Source organism: Phoxinus phoxinus, assembly GCF_949152265.1.
Source record: "Phoxinus phoxinus genome assembly, chromosome: 1".
NCBI classification, from domain to species: Eukaryota; Metazoa; Chordata; class Actinopteri; order Cypriniformes; family Leuciscidae; genus Phoxinus; species Phoxinus phoxinus.
This window is the reverse complement of record NC_136876.1, coordinates 1,268,965-1,291,247: the sequence shown is the minus strand read 5'-3', so window position 1 is coordinate 1,291,247 and position 22,283 is coordinate 1,268,965. Positions and strand designations below refer to the sequence as shown.

The following is a 22,283-nucleotide window of genomic DNA, read 5'->3' as shown; positions in this document are numbered from 1 at the left end:
ACACAATGGGGTAAAAGTTGCACCCCTGGGGGGCAGGAGGGGCCCAAAGTTGCCCCAATAAAGTACTATGGTGTAGGACAGCCCATGAAATGGGCTGTCCTACACCATAGAAACCGCATTTGTATTGAACATAACTCTGGATCACAGTGTCATAGAGACAAGGGGGCGGGCTCATTTTACTCAGACGACCAATCAGTCTCTCAGGATCATTGTGAAGCTTTCAAGCCACGCCCTAGCAACCATTTAGAGCTCCTTAACAACAAGCTCCATAGACTTCCATTGAAACACATCAAAGGGATATCTCAGGATAGAAGTGTCATAGAAACATGAGGGTGGGCTCGTTTGACTCGGGGCAGCAAACAGCCAATCCCCAATCACCTCAACACATCCTAGCCCCTCCCTAGCAACCATTGTCGAGCACCTTAGCAACCAAAATCAGAAGAGGGATATCTTCCATTCTGAATGTCACAGAGACGTGGGAGTTGGTTTATATCATTCATACTGACAAGCAGCCTTTGGAGTTTCATGATTGGCAGCTGCCAAGCCACTCCCTAGCAACAAAAGAGAGTACCCTAGCAACCATTTTGCAAGACCTATATCTCTGCATCAAAACATCGTATAGAGATGGGGGTTGGTTTATACATTCACACTGACTTCGAAGCTTCATGATAGGCAGCTGCCAAGCCACTCCCTAGCAACCAAACAGATTACCCTAGCAACCGTTTTGCAAGGCGTATATCTCTGCATCAGAACATCGTATAGAGATGGGGGTTGGCTCTTTTGACTCATGCTAGCAAACAGGACTTGCTACATGCTACACATGCTAGCAGTGAATAGCTACATGCTAATTTTGATTAGCTAAGTGCTAAATCATGCCAAGAAAATGCTACAAACACCATAGTAACCATCTGTGACAACTACCAACCACCTAGTAACACCATAGCAACGACCAAGAATACCCTAGCAACTGCCTAGCAACGCCCTAGCAACTACAAAAATACCCTAGCAACTGCCTAGCAACGCCCTAGCAAACACTCAGAACACCCTAGCAACTGCCTAGCAACCGCCCAGAACACCCTAGCAACCACCTAGCAACCGCCTAGCAACCACCCAGAACACCCTAGCAACCTCCTAGCAACCGCCCAGAACACCCTAGCAACCGCCTAGCAACCACCTAGCAACCACCCAGAACACCCTAGCAACCACCTAGCAACCACCCAGAACACCTTAGCATCTTCATAGCAAACTCCAAGAACACCCTAGCAACCGGGTCGTGTTTTTTGCCACTGCAAGCACCATTCACATTTTCTTCTGGAAATGTACGTTCTAGTTATTATTATTATTCTTATTCCGCCGCTTTTTTGACGCGCTACTCCTCCCGCAGCTTTTGTCACAGACCCCTGAATGAGGTGTCAAAACGTGCGGCCTATTCGGGAATGGTGTGCTATGACGTTTATAAGCGATCGGGGGTGCGGTGGTCGCCCCAGGGGCGAAAAAGTCGACGAAAAAACGCATAGACTTAACATTACGTCAAACTTTGACGAGTCATAGCTCAGAGTTGGGATTTCGTAGAAATGTGAAATTTACCACATTTGGAGAGGCTGGCAGGCTCTGTAAGAACATACCTCACAATGGGGTAAAAGTTGCACCCCTGGGGGGCAGGAGCGGCCCAAACTTTTCCTATTGACTTAACATGGTGTAGGACGTCCCATGAAATGGAGAGAGAGAGAGAGAGTAAGCGATTTTGTATTGAACATAACTCTGGTTCACTGTGTCATAGAGACAAGGGGGCGGGCTCATTTTACTCAGACGACCAATCAGTCTCTCCGGATCATTGGGAAGCTATCAGGCCACGCCCCTAGCAACCATTTAGAGCACCTTAGCAACAAGTTCCATAGACTTCCATTGAAAGAGATCAAATGGATATCTCTGGATAGAAGAGTCATAGAAACATGAGGGTGGGCTCGTTTGACTCGGGGCAGCAAACAGCCAATCATGAATCACATCAACACTTCCTAGCCCCTCCCTAGCAACCATTGTCGAGCACCTTAGCAACCAAAATTCACAGACTCATAGCTCAGAGCAAGGATGTCGCAGAAACGTGTAATTTGGCACATTTAAAGAGACTGGCAGGCTCTGTAAAAACATACCACACAATGGGGTAAAAGTTGCACCCCTGGGGGGCAGGAGGGGCCCAAAGTTGCCCCAATGAAGTACTATGGTGTAGGACAGCCCATGAAATGGGCTGTCCTACACCATAGTAAGCGATATTCTATTGAACATAACTCTGGATCACATTTGAAGAGGCTGGTAGGCTCTGTAACAACATAGCACACAATGGGGTAAAAGTTGCACCCCTGGGGGGCAGGAGGGGCCCAAAGTTGCCCCAATGAAATACTATGGTGTAGGACAGCCCATGAAATGGGCTGTCCTACACCATAGTAAGCGATATTCTATTGAACATAACTCTGGATCACATTTGAAGAGGCTGGTAGGCTCTGTAACAACATAGCACACAATGGGGTAAAAGTTGCACCCCTGGGGGGCAGGAGGGGCCCAAAGTTGCCCCAATGAAGTACTATGGTGTAGGACAGCCCATGAAATGGGCTGTCCTACACCATAGTAAGCGATATTCTATTGAACATAACTCTGGATCACATTTGAAGAGGCTGGTAGGCTCTGTAACAACATAGCACACAATGGGGTAAAATTTGCACCCCTGGGGGGCAGGACCGACCCACAGTTGCCCCATTCACGTACTATGGTGTAGGACAGCCCATGAAATGGGCTGTCCTACACCATAGAAACCGAATTTGTATTGAACATAACTCTGGATCACAGTGTCATAGAGACAAGGGGGCGGGCTCATTTTACTCAGACGACCAATCAGTCTCTCAGGATCATTGTGAAGCTATCAGGCCACGCCCCTAGCAACCATTTAGAGCACCTTAGCAACAAGTTCCATAGACTTCCATTGAAAGAGATCAAATGGATATCTCTAGATAGAAGAGTCATAGAAACATGAGGGTGGGCTCGTTTGACTCGGGGCAGCAAACAGCCAATCATGAATCACATCAACACTTCCTAGCCCCTCCCTAGCAACCATTGTCGAGCACCTTAGCAACCAAAATTCACAGACTCATAGCTCAGAGCAAGGATGTCGCAGAAACGTGTAATTTGGCACATTTAAAGAGACTGGCAGGCTCTGTAAGAACATACCACACAATGGGGTAAAAGTTGCACCCCTGGGGGGCAGGAGGGGCCAAAAGTTGCCCCAATAAAGTACTATGGTGTAGGACAGCCCATGAAATGGGCTGTCCTACACCATAGTAAGCGATATTCTACTGAACATAACTCTGGATCACATTTGAAGAGGCTGGTAGGCTCTGTAAGAACATACCACACAATGGGGTAAAAGTTACACCCCTGGGGGGCAGGAGGGGCCCAAAGTTGCCCCGATAAAGTACTATGGTGTAGGACAGCCCATGAAATGGGCTGTCCTACACCATAGTAAGCGATATTCTATTGAACATAACTCTGGATCACATTTGAAGAGGCTGGTAGGCTCTGTAAGAACATACCACACAATGGGGTAAAAGTTACACCCCTGGGGGGCAGGAGGGGCCCAAAGTTGCCCCGATAAAGTACTATGGTGTAGGACAGCCCATGAAATGGGCTGTCCTACACCATAGTAAGCGATATTCTATTGAACATAACTCTGGATCACATTTGAAGAGGCTGTTAGGCTCTGTAAGAACATACCACACAATGGGGTAAAAGTTGCACCCCTGGGGGGCAGGAGGGGCCCAAAGTTGCCCCAATAAAGTACTATGGTGTAGGACAGCCCATGAAATGGGCTGTCCTACACCATAGTAAGCGATATTCTATTGAACATAACTCTGGATCACATATGAAGAGGCTGGTAGGCTCTGTAACAACATACCACACAATGGGGTAAAAGTTGCACCCCTGGGGGGCAGGACCGGCCCAAAGTTGGCCCATTGACTTACTATGGTGTAGGACAGCCCATGAAATGGGCTGTCCTACACCATAGAAACCGCATTTGTATTGAACATAACTCTGGATCACAGTGTCATAGAGACAAGGGGGCGGGCTCATTTTACTCAGACGACCAATCAGTCTCTCAGGATCATTGTGAAGCTTTCAAGCGACGCCCTAGCAACCATTTAGAGCTCCTTAGCAACAAGCTCAATAGACTTCCATTGAAAGACATCAAAGGGATATCTCAGGATATAAGTGTCATAGAAACATGAGGGTGGGCTCGTTTGACTTGGGGCAGCAAACAGCCAATCCCCAATCACCTCAACACATCCTAGCCCCTCCCTAGCAACCATTGTCGAGCACCTTAGCAACCAAAATCCAAAGAGGGATATCTTCCATTCTGAATGTCACAGAGACGTGGGAGTTGGTTTATATCATTCATACTGACAAGCAGCCTTTGGAGTTTCATGATTGGCAGCTGCCAAGCCACTCCCTAGCAACAAAAGAGAGTACCCTAGCAACCATTTTGCAAGACCTATATCTCTGCATCAAAACATCGTATAGAGATGGGGGTTGCTTTATACATTCACACTGACTTTGGAGCTTCATGATTGGCAAATGCCAAGACACTCCCTAGCAACCAAACAGATTACCCTAGCAACCGTTTTGCAAGGCGTATATCTCTGCATCAGAACATCGTATAGAGATGGGGGTTGGCTCTTTTGACTCATGCTAGCAAACAGGACTTGCTACATGCTACACATGCTAGCAGTGAATAGCTACATGCTAATTTTGATTAGCTAAGTGCTAAATCATGCCAAGAAAATGCTACAAACTCCATAGTAACCATCTGTGACAACTACCAACCACCTAGTAACACCATAGCAACTACCCAGAATACCCTAGCAACTGCCTAGCAACGCCCTAGCGACCACAAAAAATACCCTAGCAACTGCCTAGCAATGCCCTAGCAACCACCCAGAACACCCTAGCAACTGCCTAGCAACACCCTAGCAACCACCCAGAATACCCTAGCAACCACCTAGCAACCACCCAGAACACCCTAGCAACCGCCTAGCAACCGCCTAGCAACCACCCAGAACACCCTAGCAACCACCTAACAACCACCCAGAACACCCTAGCAACCACCTAGCAACTGCCCAGCAACCACCCATAACACCCTAGCAACTGCCTAGCAACCATCCAGAACACCCTAGCAACTGCCTAGCAACCATCCAGAACACCCTAGCAACCACCCGGACAACATGAATAAGCCATATCTCAGCAGCAGAACATCGTACAGACATGGTTGTTGGCTCGTACGCAATCATGTATCTCACCCTAGCAACCGGGTCGTGTTTTTTGCCACTGCAAGCACCATTCACATTTTCTTCTGGAAATGTACCTTCTAGTTATTATTTTACTTCTTCTTTTTATTCCGCCGCTTTTTTGACGCGCTACTCCTCCCGCAGCTTTTGTCACAGACCCATGAATGAGGTGTCAAAACGTGCGGCCTATTCGGGAATGGTGTGCTATGATGTTTATAAGCGATCGGGGGTGCGGTGGTCGCCCCAGGGGCGAAAAAGTCGACGAAAAAACGCATAGACTTAACATTACGTCAAACTTTGACGAGTCATAGCTCAGAGTTGGGATTTCGTAGAAATGTGAAATTTACCACATTTGGAGAGGCTGGCAGGCTCTGTAAGAACATACCTCACAATGGGGTAAAAGTTGCACCCCTGGGGGGCAGGAGCGGCCCAAACTTTTCCTATTGACTTAACATGGTGTAGGACGGCCCATGAAATGGAGAGAGAGAGAGAGAGTAAGCGATTTTGTATTGAACATAACTCTGGATCACAGTGTCATAGAGACAAGGGGGCGGGCTCATTTTACTCAGACGACCAATCAGTCTCTCAGGGTCATTGTGAAGCTATCAGGCCACGCCCTTAGCAACCATTTAGAGCACCTTAGCAACAAGTTCCATAGACTTCCATTGAAAGAGATCAAATGGATATCTCTGGATAGAAGAGTCATAGAAACATGAGGGTGGTCTCGTTTGACTCGGGGCAGCAAACAGCCAATCATGAATCACATCAACACTTCCTAGCCCCTCCCTAGCAACCATTGTCGAGCACCTTAGCAACCAAAATTCACAGACTCATAGCTCAGAGCAAGGATGTCGCAGAAACGTGTAATTTGGCACATTTAAAGAGACCGGCAGGCTCTGTAAGAACATACCACACAATGGGGTAAAAGTTGCACCCCTGGGGGGCAGGAGGGGCCCAAAGTTGCCCCAATGAAGTACTATGGTGTAGGACAGCCCATGAAATGGGCTGTCCTACACCATAGTAAGCGATATTCTATTGAACATAACTCTGGATCACATTTGAAGAGGCTGGTAGGCTCTGTAACAACATACCACACAATGGGGTACAAGTTGCACCCCTGGGGGGCAGGAGGGGCCCAAAGTTGCCCCAATGAAGTACTATGGTGTAGGACAGCCCATGAAATGGGCTGTCCTACACCATAGAAACCGCATTTGTATTGAACATAACTCTGGATCACAGTGTCATAGAGACAAGGGGGCGGGCTCATTTTACTCAGAAGACCAATCAGCATCTCAGGATCTTTGTGAAGCTATCAAGCCACGCCCTAGCAACCATTGTCGAGCAGCTTAGCAACCAAAATTCACAGACTCATAGCTCAGAGCAAGGATGTCGCAGAAACGTGTAATTTGGCACATTTAAAGAGACTGGCAGGCTCTGTAAGAACATACCACACAATGGGGTAAAAGTTGCACCCCTGGGGGGCAGGAGGGGCCCAAAGTTGCCCCAATGAAGTACTATGGTGTAGGACAGCCCATGAAATGGGCTGTCCTACACCATAGTAAGCGATATTCTATTGAACATAACTCTGGATCACATTTCAAGAGGCTGGTAGGCTCTGTAACAACATACCACACAATGGGGTAAAAGTTGCACCCCTGTGGGGCAGGACCGGCCCAAAGTTGCCCCATTCACGTACTATGGTGTAGGACAGCCCATGAAATGGGCTGTCCTACACCATAGAAACCGCATTTGTATTGAACATAACTCTGGATCACAGTGTCATAGAGACAAGGGGGCGGGCTCATTTTACTCAGACGACCAATCAGTCTCTCAGGATCACTGTGAAGCTATCAAGCCACGCCCTAGCAACCATTTAGAGCACCTTAGCAACAAAATCCATAGACTTCCATTGAAAGACATCAAATGGATATCTCTGGATAGAAGTGTCATAGAAACATGAGGGTTGGCTCGTTTGACTCGGGGCAGAAAACAGCCAATCCCCAATCACCTCAACACATCCTAGCCCCTCCCTAGCAACCATTGTCGAGCACCTTAGCAACCAAAATCCAAAGAGGGATATCTTCCATTCTGAATGTCACAGAGACGTGGGAGTTGGTTTATATCATTCATACTGACAAGCAGCCTTTGGAGTTTCATGATTGGCAGCTGTCAAGCCACTCCCTAGCAACAAAAGAGAGTACCCTAGCAACCATTTTGCAAGACCTATATCTCTGCATCAAAACATCGTATAGAGATGGGGGTTGGTTTATACATTCACACTGACTTTGGAGCTTCATGATTGGCAAATGCCAAGACACTCCCTAGCAACCAAACAGATTACCCTAGCAACCGTTTTGCATGGCGTATATCTCTGCATCAGAACATCGTATAGAGATGGGGGTTGGCTCTTTTGACTCATGCTAGCAAACAGGACTTGCTACATGCTACACATGCTAGCAGTGAATAGCTACATGCTAATATTGATTAGCTAAGTGCTAAATCATGCCAATAAAATGCTACAAACACCATAGTAACCATCTGTGACAACTTCCAACCACCTAGTAACACCATAGCAACTACCCAGAATACCATAACAAATGCCTAGCAACCACCCAGAACACCCTAGCAACTGCCTAGCAACCACCTAGCAACCATCCAGAACACCCTAGCAACCACCTAGCAACCGCCTAGCAACCACCCAGAACACCCTAGCAACCGGCTAGCAACCACCTAGCAACCGCCTAGCAACCACCCAGAACACCCTAGCAACCGCCTAGCAACCACCTAGCAACCACCCAGAACACCCTAGCAACCGCCTAGCAACCACCCAGAACACCCTAGCAACCGCCTAACAACCACCCAGAACACCCTAGCAACCGCCTAGCAACCACCCAGAACACCCTAGCAACCACCTAGCAACCACCCAAAACACCCTAGCAACCGCCTAACAACCACCCAGAACACCCTAGCAACCGGGTCGTGTTTTTTGCCATTGCAAGCACCATTCACATTTTCTTCTGGAAATGTACGTTCTAGTAGTTTACATGTAATTTTGTCATTTCATTATTAATGGTGCTTGCTTTTTGCAAGCAACAGTATTGCTATTGCTCTTTTTGTCCCGCCAAAAGTTTGACGCGCTACTCCACCCGCAGTTTTTGTCACAGACCCATGAATGAGGTGTCAAAACGTGCGGCCTAGTTTGGAATGGTGTGCTATGACTCTTATAAGAGATCGGGGGTACGGTGTTCGCCCCGGGGGCGAAAAAGTCGCCGAAAAATCCCATAGACTTAGCATTGCGACAAACTTTGACGAGTCACGGCTCAGAGCGAGGATTTCGCAGAAATGTGAAATTTACCACATTTGAAGAGGCTGGCAGGCTCTGTAAGAACATACCTCACAATGGGGTAAAAGTTGCACCCCTGGGGGGCAGGAGCTGCCCAAAGTTTCCCCATTGACTTACTATGGTGTAAGCGATTTTGTATTAAACATAACTCTGGATCACAGTGTCATGGAGACAAGGGGGCGGGCTCATTCTACTCAGACGGCCAATCAGTCTCTCGGGATCATTGTGAAGCTATCAGGCCATGCCCCTAGCAACCATTTAGAGCACCTTAGCAACAAAATCTATAGACTTCCATTGAAAGAGATCAAAGGGATATCTTTGAAAAGAAGAGTCATAGAAACATGAGGGTGGTCTCGTTTGACTCGGGCCAGCAAACAGCCAATCATGATTCACATCAAAACTTCTTAGCCCCTCCCTAGCAACCATTGTCGAGCACCTTAGCAACCAAAATCCACAGAGGATAACTTCCATTCTGAATGTCACAGAGGCGTGGGAGTTGGTTTATATTATTCATACTGACAAGCAGCCTTTGGAGTCTCATTATTGGCAGCTGCCAAGCCACTCCATAGCAACCAAACAAAGTACCCTAGCAACCGTTTAGCAAGACGTATATCTCTGCATCAGAACATCGAATAGAGATGGGGGTTGGCTCTTTTGACTCATGCTAGCAAACAGGACTTCCTACATGCTACACATGCTAGCATTGAATAGCTACATGCTAATATTGATTAGCTAAGTGCTAAATCATGCCAAGAAAATGCTGAGTTCAATGCTGAATGCATGAGAAACATGGAGTTCGGCTTTTTTGACTCAGACTGTCAACTACTCTTTAAATATCATCCCATAAACTGTATAAGCACACCATAGCAACCATATAGAGTAGCCTAGTAACCATACAAACACATGAATAAGCCATATCTCAGCACCAGAACATCGTACAGACATGGTTGTTGTTCCGTACACAATAATGTGCAACAGGGTCGTGTTTTTTGCCACTGCAAGCACCATTCACATTTTCTTCTGGAAATGTACATTCTAGTTCTATTATTATTATTATATGTTAATTTATTATTATAGATATTAACCTATTTTAATTGTATAATTTCAGTTTTTTTTTTTTTTACATTTTGATACTTTTTCTTTGCACATTTGGTAGTGGAGAGTTTCAAGCAGTGTTTTTTAATAAAACTGTTTAAATTCACTTAAATTGCCTGTGGTATCGATTTAGTATCGATACTGAGGTATTAGGTTCTGGTATCGTACCAAAGCCAAAATTGTGGTATCGAGCCCTTCCCTACTTTGGAAGGAACTAACGTGGGTAGCACCCCGTTGTACCGAGGTGGAGGAGAACCAAACTGCATTCTGTAACCATTCCATATTATCTGTAGGACCCAAGGAGATGTATTCAGCAGATACTTCCGCTCTGTCAGAAGATCTATTAAGGGTACCAGTCTCTCGAGACTGGCCTCTGGTGTTACTGTAACAGCCATTTCAGTGACCTGAAGCATACTGGCAGGAAACAACCAAAAGCGGAACGAAACTCATTTGAACCTCGCGCCACACGGACCATTTATCCGCTCGGCTCAAAGTCCAAACGGCAGGGCGACTCGCGAGCTCACTAGAGCAGGTGCATTTACTCTGATCAGTCTCAGTCACGAGATCCAGTGAGAAGCGCTTGAATTCAGTGAAGAACACTAATGTCTCAGTGATTTAAACCAGTTTAAAGGCAGATTAAACCGTGCTGACAAACAGGAGAAACACTGTGCGCAACGATACTGTCAGAAGGCTTTTCCGTCAACAAATTCCCATCATTTACCATGGATTTACTGTAACATTAGCCTAGTAGGTTGCTAGGTTGTCAGAACGGTCCCCTAAGTGCACGTGGCGTCAGGCCCGCTTCTGAGCCGAAGCCTTCTTAGCCATAAGAACGGTCCTCCGATCCGGCTTTGGCTTAGAAGACTTCGGCTGAGAGCGTCGGCTCGGCCGCCATGACTCTCTTTTTGTTGTGCGCGATATGAAGAGCTCGGCTAGGGATGCTCACGCCATGCATCCCCAGGGGGCTGGACCCGGCAAGGGAGAAATTTCTTGAAAGCCTCTGAATGTTTTTTGGTGTATTGAAATCTTCATTTTGAAGTCGCCAAAGAGACCAGAAGGAGAAATGGGAGCATCTAACAGAAACGCCTGATCTGTCTCCTTTATTTCTGCAAAATTTAACCAGAGCTGTCTCTCAGTATCTACAAGGGCTGCCATAGACCACCCAATAGCATGAGCGGTCTCCTTCGTAGCCATGAGAGACAGATCCGTGGCTCAACGAAGTTCTCGAATTTCGTCGGGACCCACGCTCTCACTATTATCCAGATACCCCAACAGGTCTGCCTGATAAGTCTGAAGCACTGCCATAGTGTGAAGACAGGCTCCGGCTTGACCTGCTGCCATACAAGCTTTGCCCACTATATTAAATGTAGTTATTAAAGGTTTAGTGGGAAGCACGGGAGCCTTCAGGGACGAACCAGGAGATGGAACCAGAGCGTCTGCTCAGCCCAGGGCATAAACTCATAACCATGTTCCCTCAGTCACCTTAAATCTGAATATGTAAAATGGTAAATGGACTGCATTTATATAGTGCTTTCAACAGACCCACTGGGGCGGGAGCTGAGCGGTAGCTGCTCACACTGCTGACAGTCAGCATGCTCCACTCCCAAACAGATTACACAAAAATCGTGTGTATCCCCACCCGTAAGGAAACGAGGGCAAGGAGAAGCACACTACTTGAATAACTGTTTCGCCATACTTTAGATAAGGATGTGACAGACAAACAATAAATATAACAGACAGTTTTGACACAGAGCGCTTCACTGAGGCACAAAAGCTAGCGCCGGGTACACCGGATTTGCTTTTATCCTTTCCTGGTCATGACGTCACCCGTCTGTGACGTTCATTCTTTCCATTGGACTAGTTGACGTGTGCGTCAGACGTAATCCCGCGGGGGCGTTCCCAAAGGGTCATCAACGCAGCGCGAGTTCCCTCTGAAAAAGGGAACAGAAGCGTTAGCCTTTAGCTTTGGCTATTTATTAGGGCCCAAGCCTTGAAAAGGCGAAGGCCCTATTGTTTTCCTTCGGATTATTCTTCTTTATTATTTATTATTATTATTATTATATTACTACCTTTTGGGCACTTTTGGGGGCCTTAACGTGCTCAAAAACTCTTGAAACTTTGCACAAATGTCAGAACCCGCGGCCATTAGAGCTGGACTGAAGCTGGTACCCGGGCGTGGCAGGAGGGCTCGACAGCGCCCCCTGGAACGCGGTCCGAAAACTTGGTCCATAAATCAAACACGCTTGCGTGGAATAATATGAAACTCGGTACACTTATAGATCTCATCGGTTCATATATCCTTCGTGCTCTGACTTTTTACCCCAGCCCAACAGGAAGTCGGCTATTTGGCGTAGTTTAAAAAACACATGCAATGGAATTTAAAATACTCCTCCTAGACGATTCAACCAATCACCACGAAACTCGGTGTGCATGAAGTCAAGACATGGAGGATGAAAAATTGCCAGGGGATTTTTGATATCTCGAACGGTTTGGCCGTGGCGAGGAAACGAATTTATGGCGAATATTGGAAACAGGAAGTGTGTTATAACATCCTCATACATTAACTGATCTTGATGAAACTTCAGCAGTGTGTTCGCTGTAAGAGGCCGATCACATGGATGTGACTATTGTGAGTCAAAGTTATAGCGCCACCAACTGGCAGCAGGAAGTGGGTCACTTTCAAAATGCTTTGAATTCACCCTCTTATTTTTACCCGATTTGCTTCAAACTTTGTGTATAATGTAAACACACGGCAGATGTAAACTGTGAAAGAATTATTGATATCTTAAATACTGTTGCCATGGCAACGCTTTAAACTTTTATATTCTTTTTGGGTGCATTTGAGGCTCTTAACATGCTTCAAATTGCATGAAACTCAACATACATATTAGATTTATTAGGTACTAGGCATGTGTGAAGTTTCAGAAACGGGCGCGGTGGAGGGGCTCAGTAGCGCCACCTTTTGTCAAAAATGGGGTATTAGTTTTACCTACAGTAACAAAAATCGGTATTTATATTTATCTCCCCGAGCCGGACAACTTTCTAATTTACAGTCATTAGCTCCGACCAACAGGAAGTCAGATATTTTGGTTTGAATGTGATTTGATGGGAATTTTGCCAGTCTCTCTCAGTGTCTGTGTGTGTGAGAGAGGAGGGGGGCTTTATTTTAACCCTTTCTCTGCTGTGTGGGACTTCTCGGGCACTTTTGGGGCCCTTAACGTGCTCGAAAACTCTTGAAACTTTGCACACAGGTCAGAACCTGCGGCCATCAGGGCTGGGCTGAAGCTGGTACCCGGGCGTGGCAGGGGAGCTCAACAGCGCCCCCTTGAACGTGGTCCGAAAAACTTGGTCCATATATCAAACACGTTTGCATGTAATAATATGAAACTCGGTACACATATAGATTTAATCGGGCCGAACAACTTTCGTGCTCTAAGTTTTACACCAGTCCAACAGGAAGTCGGCTATTATGGGCTGTATGAAAATGCATGCCCCTGGAATTTGATATACTCCTCCAAGAAAAATTATCCTATCGCCACCAAACTCGGTCAGCATGAAGTCAAGACATTGAGGACGCTAAATTGCGGACTGATTTTTGATATCTCGAACGGTTTGGCCGTGGCGAGGAAACGAAGTTATGGCGAGAAAAGAAAAACACAATGTGTTATAACGTCTTCATACATTAATTGATCTGGATGAAACTTCAGCAGTGTGTTTGTTGTAAGAGGGCGATCACATGGATGTGACTATTGTGAGTCAAAGTTATAGCGCCACCAACTGGCAGCAGGAAGTGTGTTACTTTCAAGATACTTTTGACTAAAGTGGGTGGGTTATTTTTACCTACAGTCACAAAACTCGGTCTGTATATTGTGCTTATCGATCCGGACAACTTTCTCATTTACAGTCATTAGCTCCGACCAACAGGAAGTCAGATATTTTGGTTTGAATGTGGTTTTGTCTCTCTCTGACAGAGTTCCCCCTGCCATTCTCTCTCTGTGTGTGTGTGTGTGGAGTGGGGGGGAGGGGAGGGAGAGAGGGCACACACACAGACAGCCCCCCCCCCCCCCCTTTTCTGTGTGTGTTTGGAGGGAAGCAGAAAGACTCACACTGATACAAGCTCTAAAGCAGACTTCTTCTCGACAGTCAAAGCGGGGTTACGTTATTGCCCGTCGTGCACAGGAACCCGAAAGGCAACGGGGTGGCGGCTTTTTATATATATATATATATATATATAAATATAGCTGCAAGCAGCGATGGAGGGCCCAAGCCGGTGGCACCGCCACCTCGGTGCCTTTAGTGTAACTAAAGGCACCAGGGTGGCGGTGCCACCGGCTTGGGCCCGTAATCGCTGCTTGCAGCTATATTTTATTTTAATTCTGTATATTGTTAATAATTTGCATGGTTAATGTTGTTATTTGGTGTTCTGTTTATACAGGTTTTTCAAATGTTTTTTAATAAAAATATATTTTTCTCAATCTCTCTTTTTTTTCCGCTCCTGCCTGCACATCATCAGTGAAGCTCCTCCCACTGCAATCAGTGAAGCTCCTCCCACTGCAATCACATCATTGGTAAAGCTCCTCTCACAGCAATCACATCATCAGTGAAGCTACTCCCACTGCAGTCACATCATCAGTGAAGCTCCTCCCACTGCAATCACATCATTGGTAAAGCTCCTCCCACAGCAATCACATCATCAGTGAAGCTACTCCCACTGCAGTCACATCATCAGTGAAGCTCCTCCCACTGCAATCACATCATTGGTAAAGCTCCTCCCACAGTAATCACATCATCAGTGAAGCTACTCCCACTGCAGTCACATCATCAGTGAAGCTCCTCCCACTGCAATCACATCATTGGTAAAGCTCCTCCCACAGCAATCACATCATCAGTGAAGCTACTCCCACTGCAATTCTCCAATAAATGCTGTAAATCCCCATCAGCTACAAGTGGAGACGAGCATGAAAGCATCAGGAAGAGCTGAAATCTGCAGAGACTGAGTTTATTAAAGAGGACAGTGAGAACACGAGTGATCCAGAACCCTGCAGAATGAAACACTGAAGATCCCGAAGAACAGAGAGGTTGGTGTTTATTCTTCATTCATTCATGATGCTGAACAACATTCATGTCAGAAACATTCAAGCACTTCATCACATTTAGATAAGCAGTTAAATAATGTTCTGGGGGGGATTTTTTTCAACAAATTGTCAGTAAAGGGAGATTTGAGAAATGTTTATTCAATTCAATTCAATTTTATTTGTAAACTAACTTTTCTGCATCAGAAACTGATAGCATGTTACGTAGCTTAGCAATGTTTCTAAGGTGGAAAAAGGCTGTTCTTGTTTATATTGATTGACATGAGATCAAGCTAAATACTATTTTAATAGTTTTATTTTATATTTATTTTGTATCTGGTTCCCAATTTGCAACAACGTTACCAGAATTTTTGTAAATTTCAACAGTTTACAAAATTATTATTTTTTAAGAATAATCAGTGACCACCAAGTTACTGATAAAGTTGTATTTGTCAAATAGCATACAAGTTATTCATAGTTATAGAGATTCTTCTTACAGTAACTTTGGTAACAGGGTTGATGAATACAGTCAATGCTACAGTTTGTGTAAATACTGAGAAAATGGATTGAGATTATTCTCTTGTTTTCCCATCATGCAGTAGAAAGAGCCCAGATTATGTCACTTCCTGAGTGTCACAGTTTTAAGAAATGCTCTGTTTTTGAAAGGAGGAAAATCATGTCAGGAGTAACAATGTTGAGTGAAACGTAGGACACAGATTATGCGAATACAAATTGTTAATTTAAAACTAGTTAAAGCCACAGCCACTCTACACTTTGAGCATGTGATGTATGCATGAGCATGATCATGTAGCCTAGAATATTTTCTTCGAAACTATGTGAAAATCACCATGACTACTCATTCAGATAAGACAACATATTGATTTAAAGGGGTCATGACATGGTTTATTTTATTTTATTATTATGTTCCCTTAGGTGCAATTATAGTATTACTATAGTTTTTTTTACAAAAAACTTTTCAAATGTAGTGATTTATGACCTTTTCCCACCCTGTTTCTCATCCTCTGATTCAGACAGTCTGTTTTGGGGGTGTTTCCCCTTTAAGAGTTCAGTGTTAACGCCCACTGTTATGATTGGCTAACGTCAGTGCCTATGCATCAATTATTAACGCCCCCAGACAGAACGGCGCAACAGCGGATTCGGCGCAACTGTTTAATAGCGGGTGATGCATGCATGCGAAGCAATGGCTCTTGCAATGATAAAACCTTATATGTTTGAGCCGGAATCAGAGGAAAATGAACCCTCACCACAACAACGAAGACTGGATCAGCCCGTGTCCACATGGAAAGTGAAACTATTTTGAATTAATAAAAATATTGTAACTCGAGACACTTGAAAACGGATTATTGTTTTATAATAATCCTATAGCTTAAATTTGCTAACAGTTTAACATTATTTAACTAATTCCAATGAAATGATAGGGTGTACCACGGACAAACATGCATGCACAGACAGGCCATCTTTGAAGATGGAGCATTGATAAAGGCAACATTTTTAATTTTCTATCACATGTAGGCATTCTAGAAAGGCGACATATTTTCAAGATTCTCTTATACAAATGTGTTTATATTAGCCATTGTAAAAAGTAAGTTTGCGTCGTAGTTGTTGAGCCCAGAATAGTCGGCACGGACTTATCTTTGAGCAAACGCTTAAATTAACACTGCCGTGACTGGGACGTCCGCAAAAAATAAAGTGCATCCATTTTTCCCTGACGACTGGATCTTTCGCAGCGTATTCAAAGATGTTGTTTGTCCACAGCCAGGAACAGCACATCGTAATGTTACTGTACACAGACCCACTCGGCTCGCTGTCCGTCGACTGAACACTTGTGAGGCGCGCGGGCGCGACAACGATACGAAATGAGCGTAGTTGTCTTGCGCTTAAAGCGTAGTTGTCTTGTGCTGGGGAGGCGGTATTATGCAAACGCTGGTACGTCACTTCGTACCGTGGATCCAGAACGAGCTGTATTTAGAGCTTGATTAAATAAATGATTCGTTTATAATGGGGAGGACGTCTTAAGCTATGAAACTTGCAGGACGTTTTAATGGTACACAGACCTCTTTTATACCAAAAGATCAAGGCAAATTTGGTTTCTCATGTCATGACCCCTTTAAAATTTGTAAGACATATCTTGTGTAAGAAAGCTTTATGCGATTAGGCGTAAACCACCCATGAATATTGAGTGTTTCACAGCTGAGAAAGACAAAGACCCTCCCAGAATGGCCCTATTAGGAGCTCTCAGGCACGATCATTATGAGGAACCTTGCTCAAAAAATGAGGAGATTTAAAAAAGAATGGCTTTTTGATTGTTTGGATTTATTTACAACACAACGTAATCCAAAGATACACAACAAATGACAAAAAAAGCACATTATTTAACACACTGAACTAAAGACAGAGACTTAACCAGTCACACACCTTTGTGCCATTCCTGAAACATAGTACATACCTGTCATTTCCCAGGTGTTTGATTTTTCACTTTACCATGTTCATGTTGAAGTCAGCAGGACTCATGGTCCCTAAAAATAAAAGATAAAAAGCTGTGAACATCCTAATATCAAAAGAATCAAGGGCTGCACGATTTTGTGAATACATTTTAGATTTGTTCTGGTTAAAATATATTTTTAAATGTTACAAAATACACACACACACACACATATATATATATAAAAATAATGAACACCAGGTTTGTTGTGCCTTGTAGGCATATACGTGCAGGGCTGCATAAAATAACAACAATAGTATAGCAGGCATCGTTAAAAAGGGACCCCTCAGTAACACTACACTAGAGAAAAATATATTATCATATGTTACTACTTACTTTTTTTGCACCCTCCGATTCCAGATTTTCAATAGTTGTATCTCGGTCAAATATTGTCCTATCCCAACAAAATATACATCTATGGAAATGTAAAAAATAAACAATCCACTCCACTTGAATGCTAAACGTTTGTGTTATTTCTCACAGGATTATTCACTTGAGCTTGTGTTTCTGGCGTCCCACTTTCACAAGCGCATGAATGGAAGTCTATGAAGGAAAAGTCTAGTGTGAACGACAATTAATAATTTAAAAAGTTTTTAGTAAAATAAATATAAATCTCAAAGTTGGTGTCAAAACATGGCAGTAATGTATATTTTAATGTTAATATCATGTGATAATGGTTTAATTTACCAAATATATTTAATAGTTCTTGCTAAAGAAACATGGGATCTGTGCCTATAATGTTTTAAAAATAATAATTGGAAGATAAATTTACCTCATTCATGGAATCTTTCAAGGACATATAATCAAATTATAAAAAGGCATCAAATGATCACAATATTTTATATCAGTTGTCTACTTTCTACCATTACATCAGGGCTCACTTTCATGTCCTTTCACTTTATATTTCTCTCTTTGAATTATTTTGATGTACTGAATTTTCTTTTCTTTTATGTCAGACCCGATGGAAGTGAAGGAGGAGAGTGAAGAACTGAGTGAAGTGGAGGAGGAGAGTGAAGAACTGAGAGAAGTGAAGGAGGAGAGTGAAGAACTGAGAGAAGTGAAGGAGGAGAGTGAAGAACTGAGAGAAGTGGAGGAGGAGAGTGAAGAACTGAGAGAAGTGAAGGAGGAGAGTGAAGAACTGAGAGAAGTGGAGGAGAGTGAAGAACTGAGAGAAGTGAAGGAGGAGAGTGAAGAACTGAGAGAAGTGGAGGAGGAGAGTGAAGAACTGAGAGAAGTGGAGGAGGAGAGTGAAGAACTGAGAGAAGTGAAGGAGGAACATCATATCCAACCTGGAGGAAAAACCTTGAGTCGCTCAAAGTCTAAACAGACATTTTTAAAGAAAACAAGAGCCAAGAAATCTTTCACCTGCACTCAGTGTGGAAACAGTTTCACAACCAATCAATGTCTTGATGTTCACATGAGGATCCACACGGGAGAGAAGCCGTTCTCATGTGATCAGTGCGGGAAGAGATTCAGTCATTCAGCAAACCTTAATTATCACGTGAGGATCCACACTGGAGAGAAGCCGTTCTCATGTGATCAGTGCGGGAAGAGTTTCACAACCAAACAATATCTTAATGTTCACATGAGGATCCACACGGGAGAGAAGCCGTTCACATGTGATCAGTGCAGCAAAACATTTCTCTGTGCATCAGCCCTGAAGACACACCTGACAGTTCATACGAAGGAGAAGCCGCATTCATGTTCTGTGTGTGGAAAGAGTTTTTCACAGCTGCCATATTTACATGCACATGAGAAAACTCACACTGGTGTGAGAGAGTACATGTGCTTTGAGTGTGAGAAGACTTTTACTACAGCAAACAGTTTAAAACAGCACGAGAGAATTCACACTGGAGAAAAACCTTACAAGTGTTCACACTGTGACAAGAGGTTCAGTCAGTCAGCAAATCTGAAAACACATGAGAGGATCCACACTGGAGAGAAACCTTACAAGTGTTCACACTGTGACGAGAGATTCAGTCGATCATCACATCTGAAAAGACATGAGAGGATCCACACTGGAGAAAAACCTTACCAAGTGACCCTTTGATCCTTTACCACAACAGCTCAGTTGAACCACATTCAATCACCATCACAAGAAAATCCATTTTGTAGTAGTTTATCGTTGGATTTCCTGCAGGGGTTCAGGCTGCAAGACTGCCAAATTACTAAAGAAACGTTGTCGGCAAGATGGTAGAAAACTGTACATTTCTTGTCTATTACCACCCACTGCAACTTATACCAATGACGGAATCAAGCGCAGTTAAAGTATTTTAAAGGATTAGTTCACCTCAAAATGAAATTTCCTGATAATTTACTCACCCCAATGCCTTCCAAGATGTTCATGTCTTTCTTTTTTTCTTCAGTGGAAAATAAATACATTTCAATAATAATAAATAAATACATTTAAATAATTTCAGGATTTTTCTCCACACAATGGACTTCAAGTCCAAATATTTTTTTTTCTAGCGTGACCTCTCCAACGTGATGATTCAATGCCTGGCGCGCACTAGATAAGCCCCTATTCCTCAGCTGGGATTGAGCAGAGCCCTTTGAAACACTTTAATATGGAAGCATATGGGTAGCAATTTATAATTTGAGATGTAAAATGTAAAATGGCAATGCATTTCTGTGTTTAAATTGACATTTTCCCATAATTTGGGCAATGTTTGGTGCAAAATGAAAATGATAAATAAATTTTATAATTTGCCATTTCATACACTAGTTATAATATATAAATTGAATGCACATTTTCACAATGAAAATGTTATTTAATAAAATTAAGAATTAAAATGTATTACAGATGTGATTAGATGTTTAAGCAAAAACTGTAGCAAACCTAAATCTAGGAATCGTGCGACAAATATCTTGACTAATGGAGACATACTCTCCAATGTATCCATGTGTGGAAATTTGCTTAGACTAGGAGTTCTTAGCCAGTCAGAAACTGGCTTAGACCTTGGTGAAGGGTTGTAACACTAATGCCAATAGCATCCAGCCATCTGTTCATTACTGGCTAAATCCCAACTATCTCTCGCATTCCTTCATCCCAAAACCAGAACTGGAGTAAACAAAGACATGGGTTTTATGGCCAACGCCACATCGAAGACGCCTCAATGGCTCGCAGGGCCGAACCTCCCGTGGTGTTCTTGACTTTTACGACACCTCAGAAAATAAACAGAGAAACGCTACGTGACTTCCACACGTCCAAACACACACATAAAAAGTATTAAAAGTATCTCTTTTGTGCTTAAATGTTTTCATATGTCATCCTGAATAAGCTATGAGTTTAATGTGAGCCAATCGAACTTTATATACTTGTAATTGTGAAAATCTTGTATTTCTGTATATCTGAATCGCAGCATTATGATTCATGGTGTCTTTATAATCGTAAAATCCCGACTGTGTCGAATCTCGGCGACAAATTATACAAAAATGCATTATTTCAGAATTATCCTCTTTCGAAGTATAAATGCTACAGTTTGTCAGCCTTATAAATTAGGTCTGGGGCTGAACGAGACAAGACAAAGGGAGTTTTCCCGCTCTGGGTTCTCTGACCGTGATAGGTTCTTTCAAAAGAAATCGGTGGGTCTTACCTTATCTATAAAGATAATTCTCGACTCTTGCTCAAGGCATTCCGCCAGAGAGAAAAGCATCCTTATTCTTCACGAGACAACTCCCCCGAGGAGTCTCTCCGTTTATTTTCCTTACTTTTGTTTTCATCTTAGTCATTTAGTTATTTTCGTCTGAGTCTTGTCTTAGTTCAGTGTCTCCGCGAGCTAAACGAACTTAAGCATCACTCTGCAAGTTACATCCGCGTGAACCGCCGTGCGCGCACCTGCAACTGAAAAGACTCCGAAACTGTTCCGAAGGCAGTTTGAACTCAGCTACACGCAATGACCAAAAGCAAGTATTTTATATCACAATCGAAACTGCTGTTTTAAGGTTGTGTAGAGTATTCCCGTGTGCGGGATTATGTAATTACTTGGGGCCTTTGAAAAGTTAACTGATTGAAAATTGTCATACCTCTCTCTCTCTCTCTTATTCGTTATTCGATTATCCTGTTTGTATTGTACCGTTTTGTATTGCTATATAAGTATGCATATTTACTCTGTGTGAATCGTAGATCTATATTCTTTAGTTTGTTTATTAAACCCAATAAGCCTTTTTCACACTTCCGGGTTTTGTGTTTCCGGTGCTCACCAACGCCGGGTAAACTTACTTCCGGTGACAACAACAATGGCCGAGACCAAGAATAAGTGTTGCTGTAGCGTCCCTCAGTGCAGCAATTCTAAGCAAAAACAACCTTATTTGAGTTTTCACGGGTTTCCAATGAACGAAGACCTAAAAAAAGAAATGGGTCATCGCTATTAGACGGGATGAAGGGTCTACGTTCGTCATTCGGAGAGGCAGCACGTATGTCTGCAGTCAGCATTTTACCGCTGACGACTACATTCCAGGAAGTTCGCGGCTAAAAGTCGGTGCCATTCCCAGTCGTTTTCCTTGGAACAATTTCTATGTACTCCCTCAAAGACTATCAGCTTTTGAGAGATCTGCCGTTCGACTTGGCGCGGATGTACGTGTTCAGGAGCAGCCGGTGGTCACAGAAGATGCATCCAATGAATCCAGTCATATTGAGGAACATGACTACGCGGCACGCCCACCTGCTGGTAAGCACTAATGTTGACTTTTGCTTGTGTATTTCTTTGATAACAGTGTAGACTGTGTGTGTGTGTGTGTGTGTATATATATACAGTGTTGGGCAAGTTACTTCGAAACAGTAATGCGTTATTTATTACTTGTTACTGTCATTTCAAAGTAATTCGTTACATTACAATATTACTGTATTTAAAATGTAAGGCATTACACTACTATTGCATTACTTTTAAGTTACTCTCACCAAAATAACTGCAAATATGGATTTGGCAATCTAAATGTAG

At 43.6% G+C, this 22,283-nt stretch overlaps 1 protein-coding gene across 1 annotated transcript in view; it reads left to right on the top strand.

Moving 5' to 3' along the window:
• The window catches only part of LOC307006089 (uncharacterized protein), a 137,381-nt gene extending 115,713 nt beyond the window's left edge, over positions 1-21,668 (top strand). The window contains exons 4-5 of the transcript XR_013799401.1: positions 14,282-14,846; positions 18,300-21,668. The gene's annotated coding sequence lies outside the window, so the exon portion shown is untranslated. The remainder of the gene's footprint in view (positions 1-14,281; positions 14,847-18,299) is intronic.
• Positions 21,669-22,283: the final 615 nt, after the last annotated feature.